This window comes from Balaenoptera borealis, assembly GCF_965194805.1.
Source record: "Balaenoptera borealis genome assembly, chromosome: 12".
Lineage (NCBI taxonomy): Eukaryota > Metazoa > Chordata > Mammalia > Artiodactyla > Balaenopteridae > Balaenoptera > Balaenoptera borealis.
In genome coordinates this window covers 82,394,923-82,415,821 of record NC_138869.1, presented here as the reverse complement: position 1 = coordinate 82,415,821, position 20,899 = coordinate 82,394,923, and the positions used below count along the sequence as shown (strand labels likewise).

The following is a 20,899-nucleotide window of genomic DNA, read 5'->3' as shown; positions in this document are numbered from 1 at the left end:
AAAAAGTTAATAACTTGAGCAAGATTACATATTTGGTAAATGACAGAGTTGGTATTCAAGTGTATGTAGTTTAACACATGAGCTTACACCTTTGTGCCACATATAACCCATGGCTATGAAAGTTTGCATAAAGGTAAGGACCCCCAATGCTGAGTATTCCACATCTACTAGCACTAACTCACACCCAATTAATTTGAAAACAAAAAGTATACTAGCCTTAGGAGTGAAGAATTTCCCAGTTTATACTAACCAAATATGTTACACTCTAAACACTATGAGAGAAAGATAAATAATTGAAAAATCATAACAAAAATATTAAATTTGATGACTAGAATTAAATGCTAGAGACCCTACAAAATTCTTAATTTTCTCGAATGTCTTAGTGTGCTACACTCTATATTTCAATGTGAAGGTAGAGGAAAACCTTGCTGTCTCAGAGACTAGAAGCCTCTATTGTCAATGGCATCTAGCTAGTGAGCATCCTCTACATTAATCCCTAGATAAAAATGATTAAGTGTCTTGGGATTCCAGTAAGAATCATTGTCTACTTTCTTCCCTTCAGTTCTCTGTTTCCTGCCCCTCTGTGTATTTAGGGAGTAAAAAGATGGGTTGTAAAATTGATTCTAAAATACATAACTATATTCAAATTCAAATAGTATTTCAAATAGACAACCATCTGAAGAAATACAGAATTATGTGAAAAACCAATTGGAAAATTAAAAGAAAACAAAACTAACCAACCCAATTAAAAACAGCAAAAAACTACAAACAACAAATTTTCAAAACCAAAATACCCACATAGATCCTTGTAATATCAAGTGGTTTATAAAGTACAGGGAAACGTATGCTTTCACTTACACGTGGAATCTGGAAAACAAAACAAATGAACAAACATAACAAAACAGAAATAGAGTCATAGATACAGAGAATAAACAGACGGTTGCCAGAGGAGAGAGGGGTAGGAGGGATGAGAGAAATAGGTGAGGAAGACTAAGAGGTACAAACTTCAGTTATAAAATAAACGAGTCATCAGTATGAAATGTACAGTGTTGGAAATATAGTCAATAATAATTTAATGTCTTTGTATGATGACAAATGATAACTAGACTTATTGTGGTGACCATTTTGTAATGTATAAAAATATTGAATCACTATTTTGCACACCAGGAACTAATCTTATACTTATAATTGAGTATAAGATTAATTATACTTCAAAAATAAACAAGCAAACAAACTCATAGAAAAAGAGGTCACCTTTGCGGTTACTAGAAGCAGGGAGGGGAAGGGAAATTGGATGAATATAATCTAAAGTTAGAAACTTCCAATTATAAGAAAATAAGTACTAGGAATGTATTGTACAACATGATAAATATGGTTAACACTGCTGTACATTATATATGAAAGTTGTTAACAGAGTGGATCCTGGGAGTTCTCAACACAGGGAAAAATTTTTTTTTTCTTTAAAGTTGTATCTATATGAGATGATAGATGTTCACTGAACTTATTGTGGTCATCATTTCATGATGTTTGTAAGTCAGATCATGCTGTACACCTTAAATTTACACAGTGCTGTATATCAATTATATTTCATTAAAACTGGAATGAAAAAAGATACAAAGAAAAATAAATGTGTGATTTGTTTCAAATTTTGTACAGAAGCAAAATAACGTTTGCAAAATGTAACAGAGCAACACGAATAAAGCAGCTCAGCCAATAAGCAAGGTAGTCTAGGACTCCAAACCACTTCACGTGTCATAAATTCCAGGTGTTTTTAAGGAAGTGGTTCACCAAACAGAATTTAGTCTCTGAAGCAGGCAGCTCTGCAGGACTACAGGATGGGGTCGTGTGACTGGGCGGGGAGGGAGCAGCTGGGCTGGGGCGGGGGGCACAGACAACTGCAATAAAATGAAAGGACAGAATTTTGTTTTTTAAAAATATGTGAATTTAGACTTGTGTATTTGTGCACCACAAATAAACAAAATAAGGGATTTGTGAGTGGAATTGGATTTTCCAAAGGCAATGAAATGTTCAAGAGTTAAAGCCACTGTTAGACATTTCTCCAAATAGAGGCCAAGTAGAGTAATTGTGGAACTAATAATCTACATGTGAGGGTACAAGGAAGAGGGACGAACTGTCTGTTTCAAAGGCTCAAGAGCAAAGAATTTTATGCTTTTTTTCTCTTCCTTTAGACCTCTCTTTTCAACTGAAAATAGGAATATCTTGAATTGCAATAATGTTTAAGATTTCAGAATAATGGCCTCCAGAGTGGAAAATTTCCATTTCTAATTTTCCCTAAATCTTCATCTTGATAAAAAAAAAATTGGTCTTGGTTAAGAAGGGTGATTGTAATGGATAATATATTACAAATTTTCTAAAATACTAAAGTTGTGATTCTCAAAAAAAAAAATTTAAAAAGTTAAAAAATAAACTTGTGTATTTGACAACTTGTGGGATCCTGTAGATTTCTTAATTTTCCTGCTGGTCAGTGTTTTTGTATTGTTTTATTTTTGTTAAAATAAGCATTGTTAACCAATTCAAGTCTCTTTGTCTTTTTTACTTTTAAGTATTGCTCACAAAGAACAACCATTGTAAGTTGAATTGCGCTGGTAGTGACTTTAGCAACCTACTGATGTAAACAGTTTCCCTTGTTCCTTTTGCTGCCGAAGAGTGGTAAGGCTAGTTGGTGTAAGGGGTAGAAAAGGAATTGTTAGCAACATTCTTACCTACATCTCCATTCATCCCACCACTCCCAGAAACAGGTGGTTCATACTATTTCTTTTTAGCAGAGCTCTAAGTTGGAAAATTTGGTTCATAGACCCCCTAGCCTCAATCCTAAAGAAGTTCTCATAACCATAGTAGGTTGCAGGTTCATATGAAAAGATGAAATGAGATAAAAAGCATATGAAACATTATTTTGATGTAAAATTGCACAAATCATATCAAAATTTTTGTCAGCTCTAAAATGCTATGATTGTCTTCTTTATTCTTAGCTTTGTGGCATGTGGTTGGCACGTGAACAAACATTAACCCAAAACTTTCCTATAAAGACTAGTACTGATGTCTGCATTTGAGGACACATGAGCAGCAACTAACACTTTTGATTCAGAGGATTGAGAAGGACCGTTTTAATAAAAGCTCCTTTTAAATACAAGTCCTATTTTAAATAGATGAGTCGTGAATCTATATGTTAATGTTGATGTCAGGATTGGATGTTTGCTGCCTTTCAGTTTAAAAAACTCTATAATATTGCTTTGTGATAAATTAGATTCAAACTTAAATGATTAGAGGGGGTGACTTTCTATATAATTAACATAATATAATCAGGTCCCATCTCCTGATAGTTTTATGAGATTACCATTATTATAATCATTTACAGACCTCATGCACCATTGATAGTATATTTGCAATGTGCATTCAGTATTTGAGAACTTATTTTGAAAAGAGGGTTATTTCTACTTTATGCAGAAATCCGACAGAGTTTTACTAATGACCTGATCAAGCATCCCAAGAAACTCTAACAATAGGGCACATATTCCCAATGATGAAAACTGTACTCAATTTAAATACAAGATGAATATTAATAGGATGCTTTGTTCCCTTTCAAATGCCTTCCCTGTTTTACTCTCTTTCCTGGGTCAGTGGTCTTTAAGCTGTGTTGTGATTGGCTTGTACAACCTTATCTTTTATAGAATTATGCATAAAATCCATAAACAGCCTATGAGACTCTCTAGAATAAACTGTATTAATTCTGATTAATTCTTGTATTTGCTGAAATGTTCTTCCTCTTGCTATGCTGCATGCATTCAATTATGGGAAACGGGAATGCTTTAAAATACCACATTCTGGCGTGAAGTGTTTTGAAAATCTTTGGGGACATTAGTTTGCCTTTAATAACAAGTCCAAAATCGTGCCTACTGGGCCTTTCCACTGGAAACAAAGATTGTATATTGCTATAAAAAAACAGTATTGTCATCTGGCTGATGTCTGTCTAATGGAGAATAGCTCCATAGCACAGGAGAGAGAGCAGGAGAAGCAGGAGAAAACAGGCATTCAAAGGTGAGAACTATCTTTTTTCCCTGGAAGATAATTTTGTTAAGACAAGAAGAAGAAAGCATTTTATTTTTCAGTCCCTCTCTCCCCAGGCTTTACAAAACCTAGATGCTCTGTTTTCCAGTTGGAAAATTAGAGCTATGATTACCTTAAAAAAGTTTTACTTGTCAGAATTTCTTCTCAGCATGTAAAACACCGCTTTGTAGTGTCTCATGCCACTATTTCACTTCTGTAAGACATACCGTGGAGAACAACTTGTCCAAAAGAGTCAGTATCAATGCTTTTCCTACCAGGTCAATTGATTCTAGGAACTTTCTACTTTCTTTTCCACTGGGCAAATCTTTGCTACTTTTTGGAGGATGACAAGTGTAATTTAATTCTGAAATATCCAAAAAGAAACAGAGAACTATATGGATTTGGGATTGGTTCTACAAAATAAATTGAAATTCAGTGGGTACAAGTGCCTGGTAATATGTTTAAGGGCATGCCAATAAAATACAGTTTATAAAAGTTCCGGGCACAAAGAAATAGATAGAAACGTATTTCAAGATGAATAGCTGATAATGAATTAAAAATGACTATCAATATGGTAGTTTTTTTTTTTTTAATATATATGCTAGGTTTTTTTTTTTTTTAATTTTTTATTTATTTATGGCTGTGTTGGGTCTTCGTTTCTATGCGAGGGCTTTCTCTAGTTGCGACAAGCGGGGGCCACTCCTCATCGCGGTGCGCGGGCGTCTCACTATCGCGGCCTCTCTTGTTGCGGAGCACAGGCTCCAGACGCGCAGGCTCAGTAATTGTGGCTCACGGGCTTAGTTGCTCCGCGGCATGTGGGATCTTCCCAGACCAGGGCTCGAACCCGTGTCCCCTGCATTGGCAGGCAGATTCTCAACCACTGCGCCACCAGGGAAGCCCCAATATGGTAGTTTTAATAGAAAAAAAAAAAAAAGAGCAAAATATGAAATAGGTAAAGTTTCTATCCAGCAGTTCCCCGTATCTCTATAACTTCAAAGTTTCCCCTTTTAGTAGTGCCACAACAAATCCATCTTCCCATAAAATTCATTGTCTATGCCCTTTACTCACTATTAAAATCTGATTTCAGAAATATAGACTATTAGAAAGACTCTGAAAACTGGGATATGAAGTAAGGCATTAATTAGTTCAAGACATGGTTTTGCTTCTTATTGACTATGTGTCCTTGGACCAGTGGTGTCCTGTTAAATGTCTAACAACAGATTTTCAGGGAAAAAATAGTTTGAAGTGTCTGATTTCCTTGGTGTATATAGTCCTACCATGGCCAGTGTCCTGAATGTAGAGATGAGAATTGTGGACAGTTGGCTCCCATGACCTGAGAGGAATTGACTTTATCATATTACTGCCTTGAACAGATATATCACTATTTTGACTCTTTTCTCTTCTGTAAAGTTGAAATAATAATGTTTATCTCACACAAATAGTTGAGAGGATTAAATGAACAAAAATATTAGTGCCCTAGTTTATCAGAAAACTGTATTAAGATTAGAGACCAATGTTGAAAGCCCATGTAAATTCCTACTCAACATTTCAGTAATGCCCAGATAGAGAAGGGATATCCATCACACTTATGAGTATATAAAACTAGGAAGAATAGTTGACAGGATGGAAGACAGATTGTGAGTAAAAAAATATTTTGAAAGATTTGAGTATGGCTATATAACAATAGAAAATTTACTGGTAACATCTACATCTACATGTACAACTAAAAAAAATAAAACACATAAGCGTTAAACAGGTGAGGAAGAACACATTTTAAAGGCAAGCTTAGGTGTTTTTTAAGACAATTATCTTTGTTTCTGCAATTGATATGGTGTCACCAAAGTTTACAAACTCAGACTAAATTGAGGCAAGTTAATTCAATTAAGAAAGTAAGAATTTCTCTCCAATTAATGGTGGCCAGTCCACATATAGAAAATCTGCCTTTTGGTTCTAAGTGCTAAACATTAAGAATAAAACAGAAACATACAGCCTATGAGAAGTAGATTGACTAGATCCAGACAGGACTTAAAATATATATATTAATTGAAGGAATTACAAATGTCTAGCTTGGATAAATGAAGATGCAATGAAAATGTGATTGCTAACATTAAATATGTGAAAGTTCATCTTACATATAGTTTCAAAGATAAAAACCAGCATTGAATAGTTTCAGGAAAACAAATTTTTACCTCAGCCTAAGAATTTTCTAAAGATGAAGTTATCTTCATTGGGAAACTGCATTCTCTAAAATGATTGCTGGTCAGATGGCAAATAGATGACCAGATGTGAGAAGAATGGGATTTGAAGATGAGAAGCCTGGTTGTACTTTATGCCATCAAGCATTCTTTCAGTTTTAAGTTGTTATAGTTTTGAGTTTCTGTTTTTAGAAATAAGTGGGAAAAAAAAAGAATATTTTCTGAAGTCTAGGGGTGGAGGAGAATCTTGAAAACTTTCAAAGTTAATTTGTCCCCTTAATTTCAAAATATGTTAAAAAACATCAGCGTGAAAAATCAAGGGGGCTAAAAAAAAAAAAAAATTAAGGGGCTAAGAATGTGACCAAAAGTCAACTACCTGAGAATACCAAAGGGAAGAGCTTGGTTTCTGGGGATGGTAACAGCAAGGGAAGCATTACCATGAGTGGAATTTTATTCCACTATTGAAGATACTATTATCTTCATTCAGCCAGTGACAGTTATGATGTTGGATGTTATTATAAAAGGAGCCATTTTTATCCACACAAACCGTGGGCTAAGACTGAGTCATTTCAACACACACATCCAGATCTCTGAAGAACAATGCATGTTTATTGATCATTTCCTGGTCCCTCATTATGAGGGTTATTTTAAAAATGCCCAGTGTATGCTTGTAGTTTGAGCAATACTTGATCTGGGGAAATATTTGACTTTTCATCATCCGTTACATATTTCAAATAAACTTATATTTTCTGTTACTGTTGCTCTACTTTACATCCATACAAATCCTTGGCTTCTTTCCTTCCCTAAATAGACACTGTCACCAGCTGGGTTTCTCAGAATGAAACCTTGGTACTCATGGAGCAAGGATAGTTTTTTTCTGTTACCTTTCAATATCATATAAATTCTCTTTTGCTTAGGTTAATCTTAAATTCAATTATTGGTTTCCTGAGGAAGAGGCTTTGGAAAACCACAACTAGAGGTGTTCAGATTTTTTAATTTGCTAATCCCTTAACCTTGGTGTCTGCCCATTGTGCTTTGCCCAAGTTCTCAACAACTACCGTGCGGTGATGTGAAGATTTGTCTAAAACCACTGCAGGCATGATCTTCTGAGGACTGCCACTAGTTTTTGTTATTAAAGCCCTGTGTCCTAAATTCTGGAAGTTCTAAATGTCTCTGAATGCTTAATCAGGATGTGTTTCAGGCCCTGTGTTTGAGGGTATTGGAAAAGGTCATCAGCATCCTTGGTGCCTGCTTATCTTGGATGTGTAGTCAGACTGAAAATTAAGATAAAAATTATGCAACCATTAATCCTTGGCTGCTTGTTGCCCCCAATTTGGTGCTGAGCCTGTAGGTGAGGGGATTTTTGTCAGTCCAAATATATATTACTGGAATGTCTCTCTGATTGGCCTATTTACATTGAGAAGTGGTAAACTTCCGAGCAGACAGCTTTGAGCAAAAGCTTAAGATTTCTTCCCTACATCTTTCTGTTAGACTAGAGCTTCTAATCCCTGTTATCAATGTTTAATGTGAAGGATTTGAAGAATCACCAAATGGGAGCACACAGACCTGAACCAAGTGAAGTACCAAAATCTTGAACTTAAATTCTACTCTTTAAAGACTTGTTGGAGGCTGCCAGATTCCTTTATCTGACAAGCCAATTTTTACCTGATGGGTTAAGCTCCCAACTCTCCTAGTTTCAAAAGTCTTAGTGGGTGTTTTTCCAATTGCTCTGAATCTCTGTTCCTTGCCAAATTTGAAAGCCGCTTCCTTTTCCTCACTGATATGGGTTTCACTAATTGGAATAGGTTGGGGAGTTGTGACTTATCTGACAGTAATAACTTCAGCAGAGCTCTTTAGTCCCCTTTTCCATTGCTTTTCTCTAAGGCCTTCTGTGTCAGTGGCTGTACTTTCTGATGACCAGCAGCCCTATCATCTGCAATATTCATAAATACTTGCTTGAAAGTCTTCGATATTTCAGGCAGTTACCAAATCATTACTTACCTTGAGAAGAATGCTTCAGAGGTACCAGTGGGAGTTTATATTAACCTCAGTGTCTTTCCCCCACTCTATTAATGCCTTTGACAGAATCTCAGGGATCGGTTCAGCCAGATTTTAAAGACTTTTTTTTTTCAGGGATAAACAACGTTCCCTATGATAAATCTCAGAAAATGACATATATTTGTTGAGTGAATGGATGGATGAATAAATTGTGTACTTTTTAAAAGCTAGCATGCTTTATAGAAATTCTTTTAACTATGGTCTACAGACCACATGCAAATGAATCCTCATAGGTGCTTAATAAAGTATATTCTAGTGCCCCATGGAAGGCAGCCCCAAAGATGGCCCTCAATGATCTCTGCCTCCTGGTATTTACACTCTTATGTAGTTCTCTCCCATATTCTATCAGGACTGATCAAATTCAGTAGCATGCAGCAGAAGTGATGATAAATCACTTCTGAGAACATAGAGAACAGATTTGTGGTTGTCAAGGGGGAGTGGGGATAGAGGAGGGATGGATTGGGAGTTTGGGGTTAGCAGATGCAAACTGGTATGTAGATAAGCAACAAGGCCCTACTGTATAGCACAGAGAACTATATACAATATCCTGTGATAAACCATAATGGAAAAGAATATATATATATATAATATATATATATATATATATATATATACACATACATGTATATATCTGAATCACTTTGCTGTATAGCAGCAATTAACACAACATTGTAAATCGACTATACTTCAGTAAAATAAATATACCCAAAAAAAGACTGAAAAAGACACTGTGGCTCCCAGCTTGGTCACTTAGCCTCTCTCTTGGATGACTCACTTTGGGAAAAGCCGGCTGCCAAGTGGAAGAGCCCTATGGAAAAGCCCACATGGCGAGGAACTGAAGCTTTCTGGAAAAGATGAAAGAGAATGGAGGCCATCTGGCAACAGCCACATGAGTAAGATACCTTGGAAACAGCACTTCCAGCTCCACTCAATTCTTCCAGTGATAAAACCCCAGCTGATAGCTTTACCGTAAGTTCAGGAGTGACCTTGAGCCAGAAACACCCTGCCGAGTCACTTCCAGATTTCTGACCTCAGAAACTGTGGGAGATAATACATGTTTGTTGCTTTATACTGCTAGGTTTGGAGGTGGTTTGTTATGCAGCAATAGATAACTAATACTAATACATCATGTATCTACTGAATCAATATCCAGACAGAAGGGCCCAGGAAACTTTACTGTTAGCAAACATCCATCACAAGGTGACGAGACCTTTGCATACTGGTGTTGGAGAACCAGGCTATTATTAGTGTTTTTTAAGCTCTAAATAACTGTAGACTTCCATTTTTTACTAATACACTGCTAAATATCCCTGATCTTTTAACCTGTGAATGGCTTTAGTTTCTTCTCAGTGCTATTACAGTGCCTAAGGACTTCTTAAATTTTGTTTGTTGTAATGGTTCTGCATTTCTCGAGCTCACTTTTGAGAATGGAATTCTATGAGTTGGTCAGATTTAGGCGTTTGTAGCTTAATGTGGTTTTCAGAATGACTCCTGAAAGGATGATTACAACTACTTGCTCTGTATCTTTAAATCTAACCACCAAAATCAAAGAAAACTCACTTTACCATAATTACTTGGACGAACAGGAAATGCTCAGACTTCTTTCTCTCCAGTCCACTTTTCTTTACCAAAGCATGGGGCCCAACTCTCTAAGATCAAAGAAAATCTTTTCTCTTCTTTTTCAAAGCTAGCAAGCCATTAATATCCATCTCTGTAAAATAATCCAAATGAATATTTCAAAAGCGACTTGTATAATTAGCAGAATTTCACAACAGTGTCAGCATTCATCTGAGGACTGTAGGGGAGTCAGAGGAGCCTGGGGTAGGAGCCGTAGGCAGCAGTGACTCAGTAGAGTTGCCTTCGTCTCTCTGAATTGAGGCTGCTTTATTTCGGAGTCGAACATGCCTTTTTTTCTTTATAAAACAGGAATTAATTAGAAACGCTAAAGAGTCACTTTGTAATTCTGAGCATTTTGAGAATGAATATTATTACCATCACCTTGGGTTTCTAACCCCAAAAGTCCTACTTTATTACTTCCCCTACTTTATGACTTCTTTCTACTTTATTGCTACTTCCCCTCATATCAGTCAGGGTTCAATCACAAAAGCAAAACCAATAGGAGTATAATAAAATAGGAGATTTATTATAGGGTGCTACACTTTTGTGGAAGGCACTAGAGACATGAGGGTCCATGAATAATGTTGAAAGATCTAAAAAATTGTCGCTAACGAGAACTCCTGGAACCCTGGCCAGTGTTGACAAGTCAGAGCTTGCAGCCAGAGTGAGACCACGAGGGAGACCCATGGGAAGCCCCACAGATGGCTGGTGGCTCCTCATACCTCCTGCCTCTGTGAGTTCAGAGCTAAGTGTCTGGTGATGGGTCTGTGATTGAAGTTGGTCAACAGGGACAGAAGTTAGGAAGAAAGGTGGATATGAAGTGAGGAGAGGGATGACTAGGTAGACTGTTCCAGTATTTATGTTACAGTATTTATCTGTTTGTCACTGCATCTGACCCCCAAATCGTCAGACTAATGTTAGCAGCTTCACACCAGCCTACTTGCCTCGCACAACTTCCCTTTTGCCCACCTTTAAGCTAGACCTACATAGGGAAAGAGATTCTGGGAAACATAGTTCCCAATGTAACCAAAATGACAATAGATCAATCCAGTGCCACCACCTTCTCACCAAAATATGAAACCTTCATGTTTATTTTGAAATTTGTGATTTACAGTGTAAAAGTTGGAGTAAGATCACTGGCTTTATGTCATGAGACTTGGACTGTAGTCTTATCTTTTTCTTTTTTCTTTTTTACTGAAGTATCACTGGTGTGCAATATTATATAAGTTACAGGTGCACAATATAGTGAGTCACAATGTTTAAAGGTTATTGTGATTTAGAGTTATTATAAAATATTGGCTATATTCCTCGTGGTGTACAATATATCCTTGCAGCTTATTTTATACCTGTTTGCATCTCCTAATCTCCTACCCCTACCTTGCCCCTCCCCACTTCCCTTTCCCCATTGGTAACCACTAGCTTGTTCTCTATATATGTGAGTCTGCTTCTTAACTAACTTCATGAGTTTAGTCTCCTTACTTTCCTTCACTGGGCCTCAGTTTTCTCATTTTTATAATAGGTAGTGTTAGGTAGGGGTGTAGTGAACCAAGGAACTTTAAAATAACTTCTATCCATGATACTCTGGTAATTCTAGACATTTCTTTTTTTTAACTAGACACTCTTTTTCAGTTCTAGCTCTTAAATTCTATGGTTCAAAGAAGCAGTTCATATCTAATAGAGTTCTCCTTATTTCTAAAGTACTTACCTTCCATTAAATTTGCTCTATTAACCCCTGTAAAAATCATCTGCATCCAGTTATACGCGTAGAAGCAAAGATACACTGAAGGCTGCTCTCTTATGCCTTAAACATACTGTGGGTCCAGAACTAGATGCCTCAAAGAAATGTGTGTGTGACTCAAAAGTTTGGAAGGGCATTCAGCTTGGCTATACATTGTAATCATATGAGGACATCTAAAAAAATACTGATTTCTGAATTCTACCACTAGAGATTTTGATTTAATTGATCTGCAGGGAAACTCTGGCATCATTACTTTGTTTTTTTGAGCTCCCCAGGCAGAGTTAATGTCCAGTCAGCATTGACAATCACTAAATTAGATGCTCTGAAAGGAATAAAATATGACTCATTTTATCTGTCAATAGCTATTTGTAAAAACAACCTCTTCAGACTCAAGTTCTATGATTTGTATCAGTGTAAGGCTGAGAGGTCTGAGATTCTTAGGAAAGACTCTTCTTTCCAGCCAGCTAAATCAGTGGGTCTGCTTGTGCCTGCTTTCCATATTGTAACACACCTGGGTATAATTCTTTAACGATAGGTTTCATACACAATGGAATTGAAAGGACCCAAATCAACACCATGAGAAAATCATGGATTCATTATTTAAATAGTAGAAATATGATCATCAGATTCTTACCCCTGCCTTCTGTTGGTTCTGCTGCTGTTATTCTTTTGTCTTCAGTTTATTTTTGTGTCATTGTATTTGTACACTCATGCTTTGGATAACACTACTGAGTGGGAAACTCTTACCTCTTTTGCACCCTGTCCTAAATATATACATTGTTAATCTACAGATGGTTCAGTGTCAAGATGCTGTACTAACCTGGGCACCATTTTCTGCACTTTCTCTTTAGCCTCCAGTGTCCATAAAGATAGACCTCATGCCTCACAATACCTTAGTTTATTTTAGTCAATCATAGCCACAAGGATCTTGGCTTTAATAGCAATATTTGTTCCTGGCTGCACTGGCCTTCTTGGTTCAAGTGACTGTACCTTCAGTAACTAGTCTAGCCTTAGCTCAGGTTTTAATAATTCTTCTAGTCTTGACTCCCTTCATGCATATGAGGTGGATATTAATCTTGACAACATAAGCTTGAAGAGGAAGAAGTAATTTTTTGGCGTATAGTTAGATGTTCTCTGAGAAATAATAAGCTCATTTTTATTCTCAATCTCTTATTTTTCTCTTGGCTTTATTTTTTTAAATTCTGTCTTCTCTCACAATGGTGTAGCAAAAATAAAATATGCAAAAGCTTATGGTATTCAGATTGATGCTGTTCATGTATTGAAAGCTTGTTCAGTCCTTTCAAGTATATTTCTATATAACTAAATATACTAGATGAAGGCCTTAAAATTTAGAACTTGAATTATGAGAAGATGACCAAATATAATGCATCCCCAAAGTGTCACAACTTTGCTGGCAACAGTGAAGATGGGTATCACAATAAAAGTATCTTTTATAGCTACCCTTTCGGAACTCACACCCAGCAGACTCATCTGGTCAATACCTCTGATTCCGTTTTAAATCTGACTCTATGCTGGGCCAATAGGCCAGCCCATCAGAAGCATTTGACAAAGTGAAACAGAGCAAGTAATTAAAATAACTAATGATTAACGGAGACTTATGATCTGTCAAGCATGGCTCCAAGAACTTTACGTGTATTAATGAATTTAATCTTTAAAACAATCCTATGATGTAAATGCTTTCATTATTCTCTTTTTACAGATTGAGGAACCAATCCAAAACACATTACAAAGAGGGGTAGCTACAGTGTAAATCTGGAAAGACTACACACAATGTCCAAGTTCTTAATTCACACCACCATTATTTCATCCATCCTTTATTCCTTCCATCCATTCATCTATTCATCCATCCATAAAAAGATGTACTGCCCTGGAAGTAATGGTATACTGTCTACTAAAGTGTGCCGGTTATTCTGTTTGCTCTTCTACATCCATTGTTTATATCACCTGGGTTCTGTCACTGGATAATCTTCTTAGAATTAGCCAATGAAAACTTCCAGCAGGAGATAAGATGATGGAAGAGAGGAAAGTCCAGTATTTCTTCCCCACTGGTCCCCACTTTGGTGCTTTGTCTCTGGGCATAGCTGTATTCTTCCATGACTACTGGTTTTGCCTCGTGGCCTCCTCCTCCACATTTCCAATTCCTAACTTATGTCTGTTGTCTCATTGGACTTGTGTAGTTTAGTCTGAACTGTGTTCTTTCAAAATTGCCAACATTGTAAAATCGGGTGACTTGAAACATACAAAAAATTAGAATTCTGGCTTCTCTTGAAGAATAAAAGTTCTGACGGGACAGAGTCCTATATTGCCATAAGATGAAAAGCAGCTGGTGCTGATTTGAAGCCATGTTCTCTTCCTCTGCCCCACCTACTTTGTCAGCTGCCTGATACCTGTAGTCATTTGAGATTGCCACCCCTGCTCTTGTCAGTTGGATTGCTACTGGCTATTGTACAACCAGAGCAGCCATTGTGCTGTTCTGACATTGGGAAGCAGAATGAAGTTGGCAGAAAAGATTGTGTTCCCTAGAGATGGAGAAGAAAGCCTTCCTTTTTGCCTTCTGGTTCCCAGTTGCAGTTCATCCAGTTACAATGGAAAATATAAGGTTTCAGAACCATCAGGGATTCAGCATTTCAGAGCCATCAGAGGAGAGTTTGCCTCTAATTGTTTGAGTAAAGTGTTGAGTTTGGAGAGTAAAAATTTAGGACAAAGTCATGAATGCAGAATAATGATTTTCTACATTATATAAACAAAAGCCTAAAATTTAAACATTAAATATATTCTTTCACAGATAAGAATTCTTTCTGGGTACTGGAAGTTTGTTAGATTGGGTACTTACAACAGCACTTCAAATTCTAACACTTTAATAGATTTTTAAGTGCACAAGCTATGTAGTTTCCTCTTCGTTTTTTCATTAACCCATACTTTCTATTTTTTCTTGCTAAGTGAATGGCAGGAATATTCATCTTCTTTATAAGGTTATGGCGTGCATTTCAATTGTGTTAAAAAAAAACAAAACAAAATCTGGAAAATGTTACTTTGCAATCAGAAATGAGATACCAATTACTGCAAGATGAACTTACTCATATTTTTGCTTTTAATATTTTCCTGAAATAATGTATTTCAAGATTCTTACCAATATGTTCATTTTAAATATGTTCTCTATGGGACAAAAGAAAAGAAAACTAGGCCACAGGGAGAGAGTATAAAAGTTGTTTCACTTTTAGCTTTACTTTTAATTGTTTCCTTCCAAAGACTGTAGAATTTGAAGATATTTGAGATTCCGATAATCCTTTAAAATGCAAATTTATTTTACATTTTTCTTCTTGGGAGTTCTTTCCTAATCTAGCAGCTTTTAATAAAATAAGCATCAAACAGCAGACTTAGGTGTTGATTTGTTTTGATTAACGTATTCTCCCCACTACAACTTCTCACTGCTTTTCATTTCATGGAAACCTTTGCTAATGACACAAATGACTCCTGTCTAACATTTGAAATCTCAGAACTGATAGGCAAGGGAAGGAAAGTGAATGACACGCTGAGTAAGCCAGAGTAGGCTAAATAATTTGCCATAAGTACGATAAAGAAAAACAACTTTGCTTTCCTCTTAGCTGCCTCTGAATTCTTAAGAGCAGAGCAAATATTATGTGAACAACACCATGAAATGGAATGAGGTGTGATGGCTAGATTCCCAGCAGAAGAATTGTGTGAAATAAACTCTATGACCAGCGATCTTAAAAATAAGAGTGAAACTGACATAGCCATTTGGTAGCTCTTCACTGGTGAACGTGTCTCTTTATTACATTTGTCTTTTATCATCATCGTTATTATTATTTTTGTAATATAATCATTTATCTATTAGCATAATTTCTTGGTTGGAGAAAATTAATGTCAGAAACCAGAATGCTTTGCTTAATTTTTACCCGACCCAGTGCCAGTCAATATTCACAGAATTCCCAGTGCCCTGTCAGTGCTCTTCAACCCTTGCTCTCGTTGAGTCTTTCTTAATTGACTCCACGGAAGCAAATCCAATTTCTGCTCTCAGCCCTGGTACACATATGTGAAGACTGCTAAATTTAAACTATTTCTGCTCAATTTTGTGCTGTCAACTCTTGACACACCAGACAGAATGAGATCACCGGAATTTGCTTTATGTCTTATTTTAAGATCATGTAATTGGAATGATTTTGTGCCATTGTTTCAGGATAGTCTTAAAGTGATATCCTAGAGGTGAAAAACAAATACATTATTCGACTCCATCATCCAATCTCTCTGAAACCACCTTCTTTGCTTTGTCTGCCTGACTTGATTTATATATGAGATATAAGTGTCAATAACTTGTTTTTGATGGGTGCAATACTGCCAGGAAAATGGATATAGTTGAACATTACGCTATAAAGAGGGGCATAAAATATAATTCAGATGGGGTTCATGACACTCGTCCCTCATCTGACACACATTCTTTTCATTTCCAATTTCACTGGAACAGGCAAAAAGAATGGTTTCCAATCTGTCCCACCTCATAAAAATAGACCTGTGTTTAATTCTTCAGGACCTGAAATTATCCTTTGGATATTGTCAACCAGTCATCCTAGGAAAATGTTCCTGGCCAAAGTAATAGAAATATTCTAGGTATTGAGATGGCTAAAATATTACTGTTACCTTGCTTTTAATGATTGCACAAAATATTGCAGAAAAGCAAATGTGATGATGATAGTAACATAGCTTGCCACTTCTATTTTTTTTTTTTTTTATTAAATTGTGCCATTTTCTCAGTAGTATATGGCGGTTTGCGAATATAACATTTTTTTAATAGGAAGAGACCTAATCACAGACCCTGATATATATGTTTTAATATAGTAAAGGAACTGTGTTTGTCAAAGCCGAAAGCCTCATTTAGTTGTAACCAAAGATCTTACATAAAAGATGTTAGTTTTATTTATGATTATAGTTCATGACGGATCATCGAAGTTTCAATTAAAATCTTATTTTGGCTTTCTTGATCAGCAAGTTGGATTATAAATATTATATCTCTAGAGCACAGCAGCCTGATAGAAAGTTAGCTGCCTAAATTTCAGACATTTGGACATTTTCTAGCAGAAGCCATTAATTAGTTGCATCAAGCTTGTTATGAATAAACTGAATGTCCTTACAGAAATTAGAGAATACTCTTCAAAAACTTGGGCATTGAGTGAAGAATGATTTTTAATTCAAGGTTACTGGGGGAAAAAATTGCAGGTCATCTATTTCCTTAAAAAGCCTATTGAAGAGATAATAAAATTTATAATTTCTCTGTCCTAGGCTTTGGAAAAGCTGAATCTGCATCATCTCATGCATGTTCTACATACACTAGCTAATAAATGCATAATTCCAAATTTGGCAAAAAACAATAAAATCTAATATGAAGCTTATTCTTTGGGGCTTACTCAGAGAGGTTAGTTATTTTACATTTATATGAAATTTTTTACGCTTTCTTTCTTCTGTTCATAAGTGACTCCTTGGAAGCTACACACTATGGTTAAGGCTCTGTGGACCATATGCGTGACTCTGTGTGATCAAAGAGCCTCATTTGGTGGTGAAGTCATTGGACTGAAAATCAACCACCATCAACATTAAGAGGATTGTCAACTAGTAATTAATGTCAATTAAACTACTGTGATTGTTGATGGATTTTTAAAAATACTATATTTTAATTAGGAAAAAATATTTGAATCACACCTCTCTCTCTTTAAGCTGTTCAGCCATCAGTAGGGGAAACACAGGGCAAGGATTAATACTTACATAAATTGTGTTCTTGCAGAAACATAGTAGCTACTGAGAGCAGGAATGTTCTAGAATAGAGTATTTTCTAACAGGTATTTTGGCTGATTCCCTCTAGCGATAGGTTAAAGATCAACTCTGGCTATTGAACATGACCAGTTGTAACAGGTAAAAGGTGAATTTGTGTCTCCCTAAGGGAGACACTTCATAGTTAATTTTTTCCCCTGCATCCCTCCTCCCCTAATGGCAGCTTGACTGACGCAAAACATAGTTTCTTTACGTGTATTCTCAGAAACTCCTTGGGCAAATGAGTAACACCATGGTGAGGAATCCTCCTAGGCTTGAAGCCTAATGCAGACAAGGAGAATTTCTTAGCAGACAGTAAAGAATTGAAATAAAGAGAAGTGGAGGGAGTAGAGGCTATCGATATTTCTCAAGCATCTACAACATCACAGACACTGTGTTAGAAGATTTATGCATACTGCTTTAGTTAATTTTCAGCAGAATCGTGAGTTAAGTTTTCCTAGTTCATTTTGCGAACGGGTGAAATGAAACTCAGAGAGGCCAAACAATTTTCTTAAGGCAATACAGTGAGGAGCCAAAATTTATTTGACTCCAGTTACAAGAAGAGTGTCCATGAATTTTTTCCATTATACGATGCTATCTTAAAATTTATAAGAATGTGTATGTTTCTCAAACTGTAGCGTGAGGAAAATGCAAACTAGTACATTTTATAAATATGTAAGATAATCTGCTTTATAAGACCAGTGTGAATATTTATCTGCTGAAAACCTCCACACTCTACCCATATCCTTCATTTGTCTTAGAATTGGGCATCTTTCTCACTTGGATACATTGCTTTGGAAGCACTTGTGTTAATGTTCACTAATTTTTTTTTCCACTTTCTGTCTTTTGTTTACCTACTTTTTGACTCTTGTTAACAACCCTTACAGGACACTAAAAACAACAAAAAAAAAGGAATTAGTGTTATTTAATGCTATGAAAAAGGTATTGGGGATTGAAAACAATACCCTCATTAATGGATTGATTTTGCCTGTAGATTCCTATCTCTCTGACAAATTTGAATTGGAAGTTGGATTCCTTTGGGACCCATCACCATAGATGCCATCTGTATGTTCTAAAATTTAGCCTGTGTACTTAGGTTTATAAGCTTCCAAGTTTTTGTAAGTCTAATTGCAGGTTGTCTTAGTCTCCAAGGCACATTAAAATTGAAATGGAACTTTTCTCAAAGTGCTTTTTTGGATATTGACATAGGAAATCAACAATGGTTGCCTAACGGTTCCTCAAGTTGCAGCGTGAGTTTGCTGTCACCTGCACCAAAAGAAAAAAAAAGAAACTTAGGTAATTGGTTCCTGACCTACTTGTGCCTCTGTCAGATGAAGCACTATTATATAAGTGAGAATGCTTCACTGTCTGATTTCTTCTGTTGAAAGTGCAGCTAGATAACCATCCTTTGTGATTCAAGTATTTGAATAATCACTATGAGATGAAAAAGTACCATGTGTTACATAAAAGCAAGTGTAGATATAGTACATAAGTAGCTACAAAAATTTTAATATCAGTAATGTGATGTTGGAAGAGTTTGCTGTCAATACCATTTATATGTTAAATGTATTATTAGTAGATAGATCTACTAGAATCTTGATATGAATTTCATGTGGATGCTGAGACTCTCAAAGGCCAAATTAGGCTCTATGGAATTGCAAATCTCTCTTTTCTATTGCCTCATTAACTTCATGGTAAAGAGTGACATTTATTATCTGGAAATATATTTTTTTAAAGTGTGTGTGTGTGTGTGTGTGTGTGTGTGTGTATGTGTGTATGTGTGTGTGAGAGAGAGAGAAAACTCAGTTTCCCTCTTCCTCCTTTCTCTTATTTTTCCAGCAATCACCTTTCAAAAAGGAGGAAGAAAGTAAGAGGAGGAGGAGGAGGAGGAGGAACAAGGGAACACGTTTGGCCTCTATAATTTATAAAGGTACACAACTCATCCAGGATTTGCAGAATTACATAAGACTAGGAATCAATCATTTTGAAAGTCTTTGTTATAGAAGTTCTTTACTCAGTCTTTAAGTCTTGTGACTGAAGGGGACCTTTCTTTCCCATTACTCATCTAGAGAATGTTTCAGAGTCCAGCCCCCCAACCCAAAAAAATGAACACATGTCTTTCATGAGCCTTCTAAATCATCTTCTAGATATGAAGTCACCCATTTGCACTTATTGTGAGATATGGGCCTTAAATCACGATTGGGACAAGGAGAGAGAAGGAAAGCACAGTGAGGTAGTGGCCCATTATTTATCATGTTATCAAGCCGTGTAATCGAAAGAAATCATGAAGACAGGATAGAGAAGTAATGCATTTTTAATAAATAAGAACATTTCTTCCATGTGGCACAGGAGGTGAGGACAAACTATGGCTTTTTTGATCTAGAATAGGTGGGCAAAATGTTCAGTTTTATGTTCTAGATGCAATCATACTTCAAGAATAGGAATTAAACTCAGCATTTATTTTGTCCAAAGTCAATAGATGGATACATTTCAGAGTATCACAACGATTTCTGGGTAAAAAATTCTGCCTCTATAAGCAAACGAACTAAATTAGACAACCTTTCACTTTTAGATGGCTTTGATTGTTTTAAGTTCTTTGTATGATGAGCTGAACTTTTGCCTTTCTATAATTTTTGTACATTTCCTATTGGCCAAAGATACATAGAACAAACTTAGTTCCTAGCTGCAGTCTACCAGTGTCTGAAAATATATGACATTCCTCTTACATTGTACCTAAGGTTCAAGTATACAGGTGCCACTGGGGGTCATTTGTAGTATATTAGCTGACAAGCTAGAAATATACTTATATCTGCTGCTATTATAGGCTATTCCACATTTCTACTCTGAGATGTTTTTGAAGTTGATAATATCAAGTGTCCTGGCAATTTTCATGTTGCTGTAAAACTAGGGGCATGGTTTAACTGATTTGTGGTACAGGAAGTTAAACAATTGTGTTTCAGGAAAAGATTGTCCCTTTTAGGGACAGAGAATAACCTTTATCTAGAGATTCAGTTGTTATGTTCATACTAATGTATGCAAATAAAATCAGAGTTTCAGTAACTACTGTGCCTCTAAAAGGTCATATTCTTTTAATTAGAATCAAGCAATTAATTCTAAATGTTTCCCTATATTTTTCCGGAAGCATTTCCTTTCATTACCAAAAGCCTCAGATTTCTTCCCATTCTATTCTTTTAGCATATGAAATATAAAAATGTGTGCTTTGGTTCATCCTGGAATTAATTGCCCCTCCCTTTAGCGCATATCAATTCAATGTGGCTCTTTGGGATTTTATGGCTTTTAGTGCATGTAATACTTGTTGATATGTAATGTTAGAACAAACTGAGTGTTTGTTATGATCTTGACACCTTGAATCCCATGCCTCTGA

The 20,899-nt window shown here is 36.0% G+C and overlaps 1 long non-coding RNA gene across 2 annotated transcripts in view; it reads left to right on the top strand.

The window, feature by feature from the left end:
• Positions 1 to 5,156: 5,156 nt before the first annotated feature.
• LOC309608187 overlaps positions 5,157 to 20,899 on the top strand; it is a 163,488-nt gene continuing 147,745 nt past the window's right edge. For both annotated transcript variants that reach the window (XR_014232710.1, XR_014232711.1), the window contains exon 1: positions 5,157 to 19,444. This is a non-coding gene — a long non-coding RNA (uncharacterized lncRNA). The remainder of the gene's footprint in view (positions 19,445 to 20,899) is intronic.